The sequence below is a fragment of the Artemia sp. Qi Xiang Cuo genome, chromosome 7 (genome assembly GCF_049724085.1).
Source record: "Artemia sp. Qi Xiang Cuo chromosome 7, ASM4972408v1, whole genome shotgun sequence".
Classification (NCBI taxonomy): Eukaryota; Metazoa; Arthropoda; class Branchiopoda; order Anostraca; family Artemiidae; genus Artemia; species Artemia sp. Qi Xiang Cuo.
In genome coordinates, this window is record NC_142800.1 from 64896266 (window position 1) to 64910672 (window position 14407).

General features: G+C 39.4%; 1 protein-coding gene across 5 annotated transcripts in view; it reads right to left on the bottom strand.

Moving 5' to 3' along the window:
• The window catches only part of DAAM (disheveled-associated activator of morphogenesis-like protein), a 259934-nt gene that overhangs the window by 115055 nt on the left and 130472 nt on the right, over positions 1 to 14407 (bottom strand). The window lies entirely within an intron of this gene.

Genomic DNA, 14407 nt, shown 5'->3' on the forward strand with positions numbered 1-14407 from the left:
ATTTATCTTTTAGGTTCTTGATGATCTGCTCCCCCTCCCAATATTTCATATAACTATTTATTTACTCATTGCCAATTTAGTATTGGACACTCCACTTTGTTCTTGTACTTGCGGGCTATTTAGTTGAGAACTCCCAGAGATTCGCGTTAGTGTATTCTGAGTTTATATCAATATCCAACTCACTGCACACCATTTCCAGACACAGTGCAGGACGAGGATAAAACTTATCAAAACTACCAATTTACAAATGCCTCTCTTTTATTTTAGCATGTCTCCTTTCGGAGAGCCGGTCATCTTCAAACTTACCATGCTATTTTCTATATACCTGTAGAATATACACTAGAATTACTACATCTTTAAGATTTTTTTTTTAAGAATTTTTACGAGATAGTCCTCTTAATTGAATTATCGCATTCTTCAATACATCCAAACCAAACTTCTCAATTTTAGTACTCGTGCCTTAGTTTCTACTATAGCATTTCGTTTCATATTAACATTAGTTAATAGGAAAAAAAGTGTTTTTACAGTCATAAAAATATATCACTCTCAAATTCCTTTCCCCATGAATCTTTTTCTGGACGTTTTCCCCATAAAGTTTATTTTGGTTCCTGCAACTCATTATTCATTTGCAGTTTGTCAAAATAAAACGCTATATGTCTAGCATAGACAGGAAAATATTTTCATTCTTGTGAAAAAGTGATCGCAGTTTTTTCCCCTAATTAATTAATGGTTGAAAGGATATGCGATAAGAGCTTGATTTCAGATTTAAAGTATTAATTAAACAAGAAAAAAATTGAAATATGTTTCTAAACATTAGGGGGGGGGGGGTAAATCTTGATTTTTAAAAAGGTTATTTTACGAATGAGGCATAAGATTGTAATGGGATTTTCTGATCTAAAAAAAACGATCTAGATGGGTCACGAGTTTGAGAAAATTCGTTAAGAGCCTTAATTTTGGAAACTTGCTTTTCATTTAAACGACGTCTCATGTTTCATGGTACTGTTCTATTAGCTAGGTAACACGTGAGAAGTGAAGTTTGATTAATGCTAAGGAAATAAAACAAAATATGATGAAAATATAATAGTTTAGAAACAAAGTTAGGCTATATATTAGAGCATGGCGTCATTAAAATACTGATGAAAAGGTAGTGTTTTATTAGCTAGGTAACACGCGAGAATTGAATCGTTTATGTGACGCGAAAAACTAGTCAAGCCGCTTCGAGTCGCTGGACAAACAGGGGTTCCTCCCTCGGGAACAATATTTATACTTTAGTTTGTTGGGGTTTAGGGGCGAAAAAAGGCACCTACGTTAGGTTACGTATTTAATATATGCTATGCTTTACCCTCACCCCCCCCCCTAATGTGCAAAGCTATCTCACAGGTATGACTTATCTGAGAGGCAAATCCTGAATTTCTAAAAGGGAGGATGGATTAAATTTTAGCAAATACGGAAATTTCTAGTGCTAACTTCTAATCAATACTCCAACAGGAAAATAGCCGGAATTTCATAAATAGTGGGAGAGGGATCCAAGAAGTGGCCGGACTTTTTGAAATTTGCCACAAATGGTTTTCCCATAAAGGGGCAACCTAATAGTTTTATTAGATTTCGCAATAATCTGTGATTTTAGATAGCAATATTGCGCCATGGAGCGCCAAAACTTTTTTCTTCTTGGTAAGGAAAAATATTCCTTTGAATTTTTCCTCTTTTACACTCTTTTTTGGGCCATAAAAATGTCCTTCGAAATTTGATGTAGGAAATTTTTTTCTTCTTCTAATAACTGGCGGAATAGCCCTATGCAAGAAAATACCAAATGTCTGTTAAGAACTGTTTGTTGTGAAATTCTTAGTGAGTTTTCAGAAAATTGAAGGACATCAAAAGAATTGTATTTGCATTATAAGAAAAATAATAAGTAATGCTCATTGCTATACCAAGTTTATTGTCAGCTGCTAATCATACTTTTTGTTCAGGGTATGTTTGGAGCCAGAGGGAGAAGGTATGGCCTTCTCTAGATCCACCAACTGTCTTGCTTGCATAATTTGCTGTAGCTTCATTATTAAGCTTTAGTGTGACGTAGCAAAAGACTTTTGCAGATGTCAAAACAAATTATTTTATTCCGGCGCATTTCTACGATTTTCGTTTTTGAAGAAAGGGAAGGGGTTGAGTTTTGTTTGTTCTTTGATTCTTTACATTCAGTTCTCTTTTTAGCTGTCTTGGCATAATTAGCTTCGCTTTCTAAGTTAATTGTCCTCGCTTAGGCTTTGAGCGGTAGCTTAACAGAATTTTATAATGTTCCTTTCTGCTTTTGAATATGTTTGTCTTATCCGCCTTTAGAGCTAGCACCGTTATTTGGCACTTCAAGAACGTACAACACATCTCAGTTTTAAGGATTGGAATCATCTTTGTTTCTCACAAGGTGTACAAAAAAAATAAAGTTTTTTTCATAACGCTATTTTCTACGAGTAGGGTTATCTATCAGCCCAAAAGCAAGATTCCGTGCGACAATGGGTTTTTTTCAAAGCAAAAAGAAAATTCGCGAAAAATGATCATCTCCGTATACTAGGGTCCTCGTGTTTTTTTTTTCATTACAACCATCTTCTCTCCTATCAGAGATGCAGAGGGGCTTCGGAGGGGGAGTATATGTGAGGGGTTCTTATAAACCTCCAGTTAAGGGCTTTGGACCATAATTGTTGCAATAGTATCGTCTTATGCTTCCAAACTCTTCTACTTAAGAAGTGGCACCAAAAGTGCTACTTGTAGTTCCATATTGCACCTATAGAAGGTAAAACTAATAAAAGGCGCATAGATATAAGGAATATCTTTCTATGAAGTCTCACCAGGATATGATTTAAAAAATGACGGCATAACATGTGCCTAAATAATAGATTAAATAAAAATTCATAGCAAAAACGGGCAAACCATGATTGAAAAAAAGAAATCCAGGGGGGGGGGGGGTCGGACGCGTGATAGTCGGACTTGAAGTCCAGCGCTGTATACTAAGAGAACCACGCCTCTAATAATCTAATTTAATATATTGGTGTTTGTAGGACTTTAATTGCGTAGCTTATTAAGGGGGCCTGGAGGAGGAACCTGCGGGAGGTGTTCTTGCAAACCTTGAGTTAAGGGTTTTGGATCATAATTATTACAATTATACCATTTTATACTTTCAAGATTTTCCACTTAAGAAGTGGCACCAAAAGTGTTGTTTTCTGTGTTATATCAACCTTACGAATTGTAGAATTGATAAAAACCCGTAGATTTGAGAAAAAGTGTTCAAGTCAGGCATTAAACGTAATTCTAAGAAGTTTTGGCAGCCACTAGCCCCAGCTTTTCCCCTTGAGACATGACATAAAAAGTGCCATTTTTAGTACCATTTGTAACTTTCAGATGGCAGCATTTATAGGAAGAACGTAAATATGAGCAATATTTTTTTATATGGGCTATAAAAAACCTATCTACGTTGTTCCGGTTGCACGCTAGCCACACCCCTTGAGAAATGGTATAGTGCCCTTTTTCTGCCACATGGCACTTGCAGATCGTGGAATTTATATAAACCACGTACATATGAGAAATCGCTTTTATATGAGCTCTTCAGCATCTCTCTATGATGTTCTAGTAACCCGCTAGGCCTGGAAAAAAAAGAAGAAAAAAGACCGTTTTAAAGTTTTTTAGCTTTTTTTGGGGGTGGGGGGTGGGGGACTTGTCAGTTATCTGGCCTCCCCCAGGCCATTCAGCGTGTCCCCAGGTGGCGATAGGGGAACGCTCTACAGATATGTAGGGTACCTCCATAGGAGGCACGGACCAAGGGGGGACCTTGTCCCAGGGGGTCCATAAACGAATCTGGGGCACCCTCGCCCGGGGTCATAAAGACAGGTGGAGGAGGAAGAAGGCCCCTCAAATGTACACTCAAAAGGGCCCACTGGTTTGTCCACAAGTCCCATGAGTTGCAAACCTTCTCCCAGTAATGGGTTAAATTGCATCGCAGGAGGATCCTCTATAGGAGGACAACTGTGGCAGGGCGTAAGATTCAGATCTATGGACAACGGCCTCTGCAAAGGGCTGCCTCGACCTTTTCGGGGTACCTGCAAGACTGGAGATCTTGCGGTCAACTTTATTCCCACTTGAGGAGTGGCGCCCCTCGAGGAAATTATAGCCTAGTAAACGACGCAGCATTCGCACGGGATTTTGATTAATGGATAATTATTCTGGTCTTGGTCTGTTTTGTTGTGCATCTTCGGGATTAAAAATCTATTCCTAGCTAATTTTTCTACTATGGGTTGCCTCCCTGTAGTAGCATAATATTTGTAGGCATGAATAGAGGTAACGAGTTGGAGATAATAGGCTTGAGACTGTCTGTGCAGGATTTCGATTCTTGTTGATGGAAGAGCATCGTCAAGTGCTGAAAACCATGTAGTGACCAAGATGGACCCAGGATTGCACAAAGCCTCTATTCATACTGTAAGTCCCAGAGAATTCTTATTGTCTGGTTCTAAGCCGTCTTAAGCACGTCGATTTATACTTAAGAATATGTTTGATCCCCATCTCGCACTGGTATCTGTCATAATGTCGCTTCCTGGTACAAAAGAAATGTTGATAGTTTAGACGATACAAAGATTGGAACTCGGACCGCTACAGCACTAAAAATGATCATCGTAACGGACCTCCGACTGGCGAACAAAGTCAATTCAAGCTAGGTTTTTTAGGAGTTTCAGAAAGTCATGTCCCAGGGGTAGGAAACATGAAATTAGGTGACATAGAATATACTTACTCAGGCAGGAATGATGCGTTATATAGCCATAGAGCATAGCTCATGACGAATAAGGAAGCTTCTAAGTATTGTTTGGGCTGGGAAGGTATTAATGATAGAATAATAATTGACCATTTTATGACTAAAAACTTCAGAGTATCAGTTATAGTAATATATGCCCCTGAAGAACCAACTGACGGAGATACTAGTGACTCAGATGAATTTTACTTGCAGTTACAGGAGCAAATAGACAAGGTCCCAGGTAGAAATATGATGATACTACTGGGAGATTTTAACGCCCAGGTTGGTAGAAATAGGGATATATGGTATCCTAGCCTAGGTACATTTGGTGTAGGAAAAGAAAACAGTAATGGATACAGACTTTTGCAATTTTTTAGGCATAACAATCTAGTTATAACCAATACGGTGTTTGGTCATAAAATGGCTCATAAGATAACATGGTATTCACGTGATGGTAAGACAGCAAACCTTATTGATTATGTTAAAGTAAACCGAAGACTGGCAGGATCAATACAAGATATTAGGGTACGTAGGGGTGCTGTTATTGATGTTAAAAGTAAAGATAACAATGTGGTACTGTCAAGGGTTAATTTCATATTCAAGTTTTGGAAGGGTAACTACCTCCAAGGAAGCTATGACGTTGGTAGATTCCAGAATAAGAATTTAGTAAAAACTTCCAAGGAACTGTTGAGCGCCATAATTGCGAGTTTAATATTTGATAATGTAAAAGATGGATGGAATAATTTTATAAAATAGTTTGTGAAGTCGCTGAAGGTGTATTAGGGAAGAAAGCTAGAACTGCAGCTAAGAATATTAGTGAAAAAGCTTTATGTTTAATAGAAAGGAGAAAGGGCTTGTACAAGAATTATCTGGGTGATAGATCGTATGAAAACAAAAGAAATATAAAGAAAATGGAGAAAGCATTAAAATATGAACTAAGAAGGTGTGAAGTGGAGGCCATGGATAAAATTGCCGAGGATCTGGAAGATGCAGCTAGACAGCATAATAGTAAAATATTGTACTGGCACGTTAACAAATTGAGAGGGAGTCGTCAATCCGGACTTGTCCCAGTTAAAGATAGGAATGGGGTCGTAATTAGCGATAAAAAAAAAACTAAATCGAGATGGGCCGAACATTTTGATAACTTGCTTAACCGAGATAGAGTTGCAGGAAAATATATAGAGTAAGATGAAAAAGTTTGTGATACCTTGGATGTGAAGGAAGATTTGTTTTGTGAGGAGGAATTAGTGACAGTACTAAAAGGACTAAAAAATAATAAGGCTCCAAGTGCTGATAGTGTGGTAAATGAGTTTCTTAAATATGGTGGGTCTGAGGTTAGAAATAAGTTATTGAAGATTATGAATATGATTTTTGAAAAAGGGGAAGTACAAGATTTTAAGAAAACCTTAATTAACCACTGTATAAGAAAGATGATAAGAGTGAGTGTCGTAATTATCCAGGCATTCGTCTAGCCCCTGTAGGTAGCAAACTACTTAGTAATATGATACTTTTTAGACAGAGAGATGCCGTAGACAACGTTTTAAGAGAAGAACAATGCGGTTTTAGAAAAGGTAGAAAATATGTCGACCAATTTTTCACTCTTAGGCTAATAATTGAGAAGTGCCTGAGTTTTCAAACACCTTAGGTCCTCAGTTTTATAGATTACGAGCGAGTATTTGATGCTGTTGATAGAAGGTCTGTAATGAAGGTCTTATCCTTGTATGGTATACCAGACAAATACCTTAGAGTAATTAGTGTTATGCCCGAGAATAACTTAGCAGCGTTTAAGGTAGGAAATAAGGCTAGCAGCTGGTTTTGTATTAAATCAGGAGTTAAGCATGGTTGTGGTCAATCCCCGTTTATATGTGTTATTTTGATGGTCTTTGTTTTAAGGAGCACAGGAAAGGCAATGGGAGACCACGGAATCAAATGGGGAGGAAAAAGTCTCCTGGACTTGGATTATGCTGATGATTTAAGCATCCTAGATGAATGTATGAGCAAAATGAATGATGTTTTAGAGTTTTTGCGAGTTCAGTGTGCTAGAATTGGTGTGAAGATTAATGTTAGGAAGACTAAGTCACTAAGGCTAGGAATAAGAGAAGATGAAAAGGTGATGTTGGGTAATGAAAAGATTGATCGGGTGGGCAGCTTCACTTACCTCGGTAGTATTATTAGTAAAGATGGTGGGAGTAGTGAAGATGTTAAAAGTAGAATAGCCAAGGCTCAGGGTGTTTTTTCATAATTAAAAAAAGTTTGGAAGAACAGGAAAATAAGTCTACAAACCAAGATTAGAATATTAGAAGCCACAGTGATGACAGTGGCTAAATATGGCTCTGAAGCATGGGCACTCTGAAAAGCGGATGAAGATTTGCTTGATGTATTCCAGAGAAATTGCTTAAGGATTGTTCTAGGTACCGGCTAACTGACCGTATTTCAAATAGGCTGTACGAAAAATGTGGTTCAATACTGCTCTCTAGGGCTATAACGAAAGAAAGGTTGAGGTGGCTAGGGCACGTTGTGCGGATGAAGGATGACAGATTTCCGAAGATTGTTCTTTTCGGCCAACCATCTAGGGCTAAAAGGAAAGCAGGTCGTCCTCGTCAGGGGTGGGAGGACGTCATAAAGAAAGATTTAAAGGGAATGGAAACTTCGTGGGCGGGTGTAAAATAGGAGGCTCTGATTACATTGGGGTGGAGGAGGAGCTTGCGTAGCTGTGTTGGCCTCAGGCGGCTTGGTGCTGCGGTGAGTTGTTAGTAGTAGTAGTAGTAGTAGTAGTAATAGTTTTCTGCTTTCTAGTAAAGATGCATGAGAGAAAATTTAAAGACAAATACACATTTTAGTGGCATGTCCAAAATTTTACGGGGCTTTACGCTAGAAAGTTTTGTTCTACAATTTTCATCCACATATTTCAAAGATTTAGGCCGCTAAATTTTACGTTTGATTTCCCAGGGCAACAGAGTGGCCAGCTGTTTTTCTTTCCATTCTTAAACCAACGTTATCTTTACCTTTTGCATTATTATAGCCATACCAATTATTTTCCTTTTTTGTTTTTATCTCTTCAACATATTGCATTCTTCCTTATTTCCTAAACGCTCGATTCGTCTTATTTCTTTTCCTGCTCTCCAGGCTGCGAATACCGATGCCACACGCGTGCCTACCCATGAAAAAATCTAATGTCGCTTATGTTTCTACTTGTTTATATGTTCTCCGGAGCAGGTGTGTTTCGGTCCGGGTTTGTATAATGGTTGAGACAGGCAATGATTGTACTGCTTAAATCTCTTTACAGTGACCTAATCAATCAAACTTGATAAAGCAACGACAAGAGCAACGTAAATTCACAATGGGTGAAAATGAGCAACATAGACCATCAAATGAGACTAGACATATCCGAGCAGCTAAAAAAAGGGCATTGAAAAACTGTCTGAAGTAATCCAAAATGTAGGAAAAGAAAAATACGGTTGAGCGATAAGCGACAGTGGTAATCAGAAAGTGAAGAAAAAAATTGCGTTTAGAAAACTTCAGACAACGAGGATCGAAACGAATTAAAAATAAAAGTTTAAAAAAAAGCTGCAAACATGTTACACTGTTACAGCCATAATAGTATAAGGTTCACTGATGTCTAGTTTTTACTGATCAATAATTCTTCAGTTTTTACATGAATAGAATAAAAATAAAACTCATAAAAATAACATTTTCCTCAAAACATAAAGATAAAATTCTTCCCACATAAATATAAGTCCTTTTCACATAAATATAAATCCTTTCCACATAAATATAAAATTTTGCTTTAAACCATTAAAATATTCGATCAGTTTCTTAATCTGGCGCGATAACTTTAAAAAAAACTATTAAAAAAAACAAATATTTTATGTGTATAACACCTTAATTTTTAGAAAATTTAAACCAGATTAAACTTCGTTAAAATTTCCAATAGCTGAAAATGAACAACCTGGTCAACTAAGACAAACCAAGCAGCTAAAGCAAAGGGCATTGAAAAATTGTCTGAAATAATGAAAATCAAAAATGAAGAAGACAAAATGCGGTTAGAAGACTTGCAAAAACGATGATCAAAACGTATCAAAAATGAAAGTGAAGAACAAAGATACTTGCTGTGGGAAGACAAGCGACACCGAGAATCAGAACAATCTTCGACACCAATAAAGTATGGCACAAAACCCAGTACAAACCTACAAAGATGGCGTAAATTACGCAAGTGATAATTAAAAGTCATTGGGACCCTTCAACGTTGTATGTATTTACTATGGAGTTCTCTATTTTACCGCGGAAAGAGTAGCCCACAAAAGGGATTTATTTGAAGGTTGCTGATTGCTTGGTCAAATTGCATTGCCGCATCCACGATTTCCAAATGATTTGTTTTGGCCTTTCATGGGATGCCACTTGCTCTTTAATGAGTTCCACAAACAAATCCAAAACCTGAACTCATGTCTCGAATTAGCTTCATTCAACGCAAGCGATGATCGAACCATCAATAGTCGTAATATTCTCAGCTTCAAAGTAGCTGGACAAATTTATCACAAAATCAATTTTGCGGCACATCTGTCACAAACCCCTAAAGGTGATTTTGAACCAGCTTTTATGACCAAATGTACTTTTTAGACCCCGATGAAGCTGTTGAAGAACGCCTTCCACATACCTTTAAATTATTGGTATCTCTCATAACCCAATGAATTTCTTGGAAGAAATATTGCAAGACACAAACAATTAGGCCTATGCCAAAGGTTACATGAAAATTCGAGAAGTGGAGGATTATGTAAATCAACCTCCTGCTTCACTGGAACAACAGCCTCGGTTAGAAGACATGTGACATTGTTAATATATTATTATTATTATTATTCATTTATTGCCCGTCGAAAAAAGGTACAAAAGGTACAGTAGACGGAGTAACCACTAAAGAAAACAAAAAAGAAAAAAAAGAAGAAAAAGAAGGACACAAACACACATTGAAAATTCAAACACATGACAAAAAAAAACTCTTCATTACATTAATACGAACAGTGACTATATGCATTACATTAATATAAAAAAACTATTGTGAACAAATTGTTGACCATGGATGATTAAACTTACTTTGAAAACGGGATAGAGATTTATTAATGCTAATATTAGGGTCAGTTAGCTTATACAAATGAATAATTTTACGGTTTCTTGTCCAAGGGGGCAAATGTAGAAGATATTTAGCAAATCTGAAGAAGATTGATTGTAGGTACTTTTTTTCTGTAACTGTAAAAAATCTCCAGAAAGGAGCAATGTAAAGCAGATTAGGAAGGGCTGTGGCGTTGTCAATGGAAGCTAGAGTGTAATGGTTGGAATGTAGTTTGCTTTTTACGATTACAGCGTAGGAAATGCTAATTTTACGCTCAACGTGAGAAATCAGCAAACGACGTGTGTCGCCTATAGATGTGCCAATTGGGAGGCCCAGGTATGTAATATGGTCTGAGGGTTTAACAAGAGAACCGTCCATATTTATAAGAGAAGTAGAGGGATTTCGCCCATTGAAAAGGATTACTTCGGATTTCTCAGGATTAAAAGACAGACCGATTTTTGAATATTCATCTTTGAGGATTTTGAAATTCTGCTCAATGCACTGGATCGTACGGCAGTAGAAGTGACCCTATAACTCGTGACATTACCACTTGGTTTATGGTCCTAATATGGGCATAGAGTCATTAGGGAGAACACGTGGTTAATGGGATCAATGACCTCTTTTTCCAAGGTCAATTTATTTGATGTTTCTATGTGTAATAGCTCCGGGGCGAAGGTTGCACATGCGCATTGAATTCTAACGGGGGCAGTGTTATTGATCTAGGACTCGAAGGGGAAGTGAATTTCCGAGAAATTGATTGCATAATCGATTGGGAATTTGGAACACCTGTGCTGTCGACCTCAATTCACCTATCATGAATCAATAATTCCCTCTTAGAAACAACAAATTAATTTCCCTTTCTTGACAGATCAATCAATCAATGACATCATCTGTCAGACTTTAAAAATTTTCGCATAGAAACGATTCTCCAGGAATAGATCCAAGTCATTAATGTCATTGCCTCGGAAACAACTCTTTTGGTCTAACTCCAAAGGATATTAATAACCAAAGGCCATGGAAAAAATTAGGCAAGAAACGTCTTAGCGATGAATTGTTTTAGCGCGCGAAAAGGTTTCATATTAATTTGAAATGCGTTAGCGCAGAGATGCCAATAACAAAGGAACACGCTGAATTTACGTTTAGGGATTATTTGGGCGAAACCGTTTTAGACAGGTTATGGAACTATTTCGGCGAAACAGATAGAGACATTCTAAAAGAAGATTTTTGAAGAGATTTTGGAAGAGGTTTTGAGTGTGGTCGTTATAATACACAAGTTTCATTTGAACAGTGTTGTGAGGTCCTATAACCCAACCCCAAAGGGTTCCAATCCTCCTACCCCAACCCCGAAGGAAGCCCCCGGTCCTCAAAAGCCCCCCAAACTCCCAAAGGCCCTCCACCGGTCCCCAAATGTCCCCCAGGCCCCCAACTGTCCTCCCGGACCCTCAAAGGCCCCCCCAAGCTCCCAAAGGGTCACCGGCACCCCCAAAGGCCCACCCAGACCCCCAAAGGCCATCCCCGGGCCCCAAAGGTCCCCCAGGCTCCCAACTGTCCCCCCGGACACTCAAAGGCCCCCCACGCGCCCAACGGGCCCCCGGCGCCCCCAAAGGCCCACCCAGACCCCAAATGCCATCCCCGGTCCTCAAAGGCCCCCCAAGCTCCCAAAGGCCCTCCACCGGTCCCCAAATGTCCCCCAGGCCCCCAACTGCCCTCACCGGACACTCAAAGGTCCCCCAAGCTCCCAAAGGGCCACCGGCGCCCCCAAAGGCCCACCCCAGACCCTCAACGGCCATCCCCGGGCCCCCCAAAGGCCCATCGAGCTCCCAAAGGACCAGCGGGGTCCCAAAGGCCCTCCACCGGTCCCCAAAGGCCCACCCAGACCCCCAAAGGCCATCCCTGTGCCCCAAAGGCCCTCCCTGTGCCCCAAACCCCCCCCCACCGGCCCCCAAAGGCCCCTCGAGCTCCCAAAGGACCAACGGGGGCCCAAAGGCCCTCCACCGGTCCCCAAAGGCCCATCGAGCTCCCAAAGGACCAACGGGGTCCCAAAGGCCCTCCACCGGTCCCCAAAAGTCCCCCAGGCCCCCACAGGCCCTCTCAGGGCCCCCCACACGCCCGCCCCCGGGCCCCAAATGTCCCCCAGGCACCCAAAGGCCCTCCCGGCGCCCCAAAGGTCCACCCAGACCCCCAAATGCCATCCCCGGGCCTCACAAAGCCCATCCCCCGGTCCCCAACGATCCCCCGAGCTCCCAAAGGACCACCGACCCTCAAGGGACCCACAGACCCTCAAAGGCTCTCCCCGAGCACCCGTCTTTCGGTGATGTGTGTTGTCTGAAACCTATGATTTGGAATGTGTAGTTTGCTACTTCAGGCTTTTCTGAGCTAAGGTTTCCTAGTATTTCCTAGGTGAATGTTGTCTGAAACTTCGAGTTTGGGATGAGTAGTTGGCTATTTCAGGCTTTTATGAGCTAGGTTTCTTAGCCTTTCGTTGGTGTGTGTTGAGTGAAACTTATGATTTGGGGTTTGTAGTTTGCTATTTTCGACTTTTCTGAGTTGGATTTCTCAGTCTTTCATTGGTGTGGGGTGTCTGAAAACTATGATTTGGGATGTGTAGTTTGCTAGTTTCGACTTTTCTGAGTTGGATTTCTTAAGCTTTCATAGGTATGAGTTGTAAGAAAAGTATGATTTAGGATATGTAATTTGCTATTTCAGGCTTTTCTGAGCTAAGGTTTTCTAGTATTTCGTAGGTGAATGTTGTCTGAATACTATTTTTTTGGATTTTTAGTTTGATTTTTTTGTCTTTTCTGAGCTAGGTTTCTTAGTCTTTCGTTGGTGTGTGTTGTCTGAAACCGATGATTTGGGATATGTAGTTTGCTATTTTTGACTTTTCTGAGCTGGATTTCTTAGTCTTTCATAGGTGTGTGTTGTATGAAACCTATGATTTGGGATGGGTGGATTGCTACTTTTGACTTTTCTGAGCTAAGGTTTCCTAGTATTTCCTAGGTGAATGTTGTCTGAAACCTATGATTTGGGATGAGTAGTTTGCTATTTCAGGCTTTTATGAGCTAGGTTTCTTAGCCGTTCATAGGTGAGTGTTGTCTGAAACCGATGATTTGGGATATGTAATTTGCTATTTTTGACTTTTCTGAGATGGATTTCTTAGCCTTTCATAGGTGTGGGGTGTCTGAAACCTATGATTTGGGTTGTGTTGGTTGCTACTTTCGACTTTTCTGAGCTAGATTTCTTATCCTTTCATAGGTATGCGTTGTCAGAAAATTATGATTTGGGATGTATAGTTTGCTATTTCAGGCTGTTCTGAGCTACGGTTTTCTAGTATTTCGTAGGTGAATGTTGTCTGAAACCAATAGTTTGGGATGAGTAGTTTGCTATTTTTGCCTTTTCTGAGCTAGGTTTCTTAGTCTTTCGTTGGTGTGTGTTGACTGAAACCGATGATATGGGATATGTAGTTTGCTATTTTTGACTTTTCTGAGCTGGATTTCTTAGTCTTTCATAGGTGTGTGTTTTATGAAACCTATGATTTGGGATGGGTGGATTGCTAATTTTGACTTTTCTGAGCTGGATTTCTTAGCCTTTCATAGGTGTTTGTTGTCTGAAACCTATAGTTTGGGATGACTAGTTTGCTATTTTTGACTTTTCTGAGCTAGGTTTCTTAGCCGTTCATAGGTGAGTGTTGTCTGAAACCTATGATTTGGGATATGTAATTTGCTATTTCCGACTTTTCATAACCGGATTTCTTAGTCTTTAATAGGTGTGTGGTGTCTGAAACCTATGATTTGGGATGTGTGGGTTGCTATTTTTTTGACTTTTCTGAGCTGGATTTCTTAGCCATTCGTAGGTGTGTGTTGACTGAAACCTATGATTTGGGATGGTTAATTTGCTATTTTTGACTTTTCTGAGCTAGATTTCTTAGCCTATCATATGTGTGTCCTTTCAGAAAATTATGATTTGGGAGGTGTAGTTTGCTTTTTGGACTTTTCAGAGCTAGGATTCTTAGTCACTCATAGGTGTTTGTTGTCTGAAACTTCGAGTTTGGGATGAGTAGTTGTCTATTTCATACTTTTCTGAGCTAAGTTTTATTATTATTTATTAGGTGAATGTTGTATGAAACAAATGATTTGGGATATGTAAATTAATATATCGGTCTTTTCTGAGAAGGATTTATTAGTCTTTCATAGGTGTGTAGTGTCTGAAACCTTTCTGAGCTAGGTTTCTTAGCCTTTCATAGGTATGTGTTGTCAGAACATTATGATTTGGGATGTGTAGTTTGCTATTTCAGTCTTTTCTGAGATAATTTTATATAGTATTACTTAGTTTAATGATGTATTAAAAAAATAGTATTGGATGTGTAATTTGCAATTTCCGACTTTTCATAACCGGATTTCTTAGTCTTTCGTAGGTGTGTGGTGTCTGAAACCTATGATTTGGGATGTGTGGGTTGCTATTTCAGGCTTTTCTGACCTGGATTTCTTAGTCATTCGTAGGTGTGTGTTGACTGAAACCTATAATTTGGGATGGTTAATTTG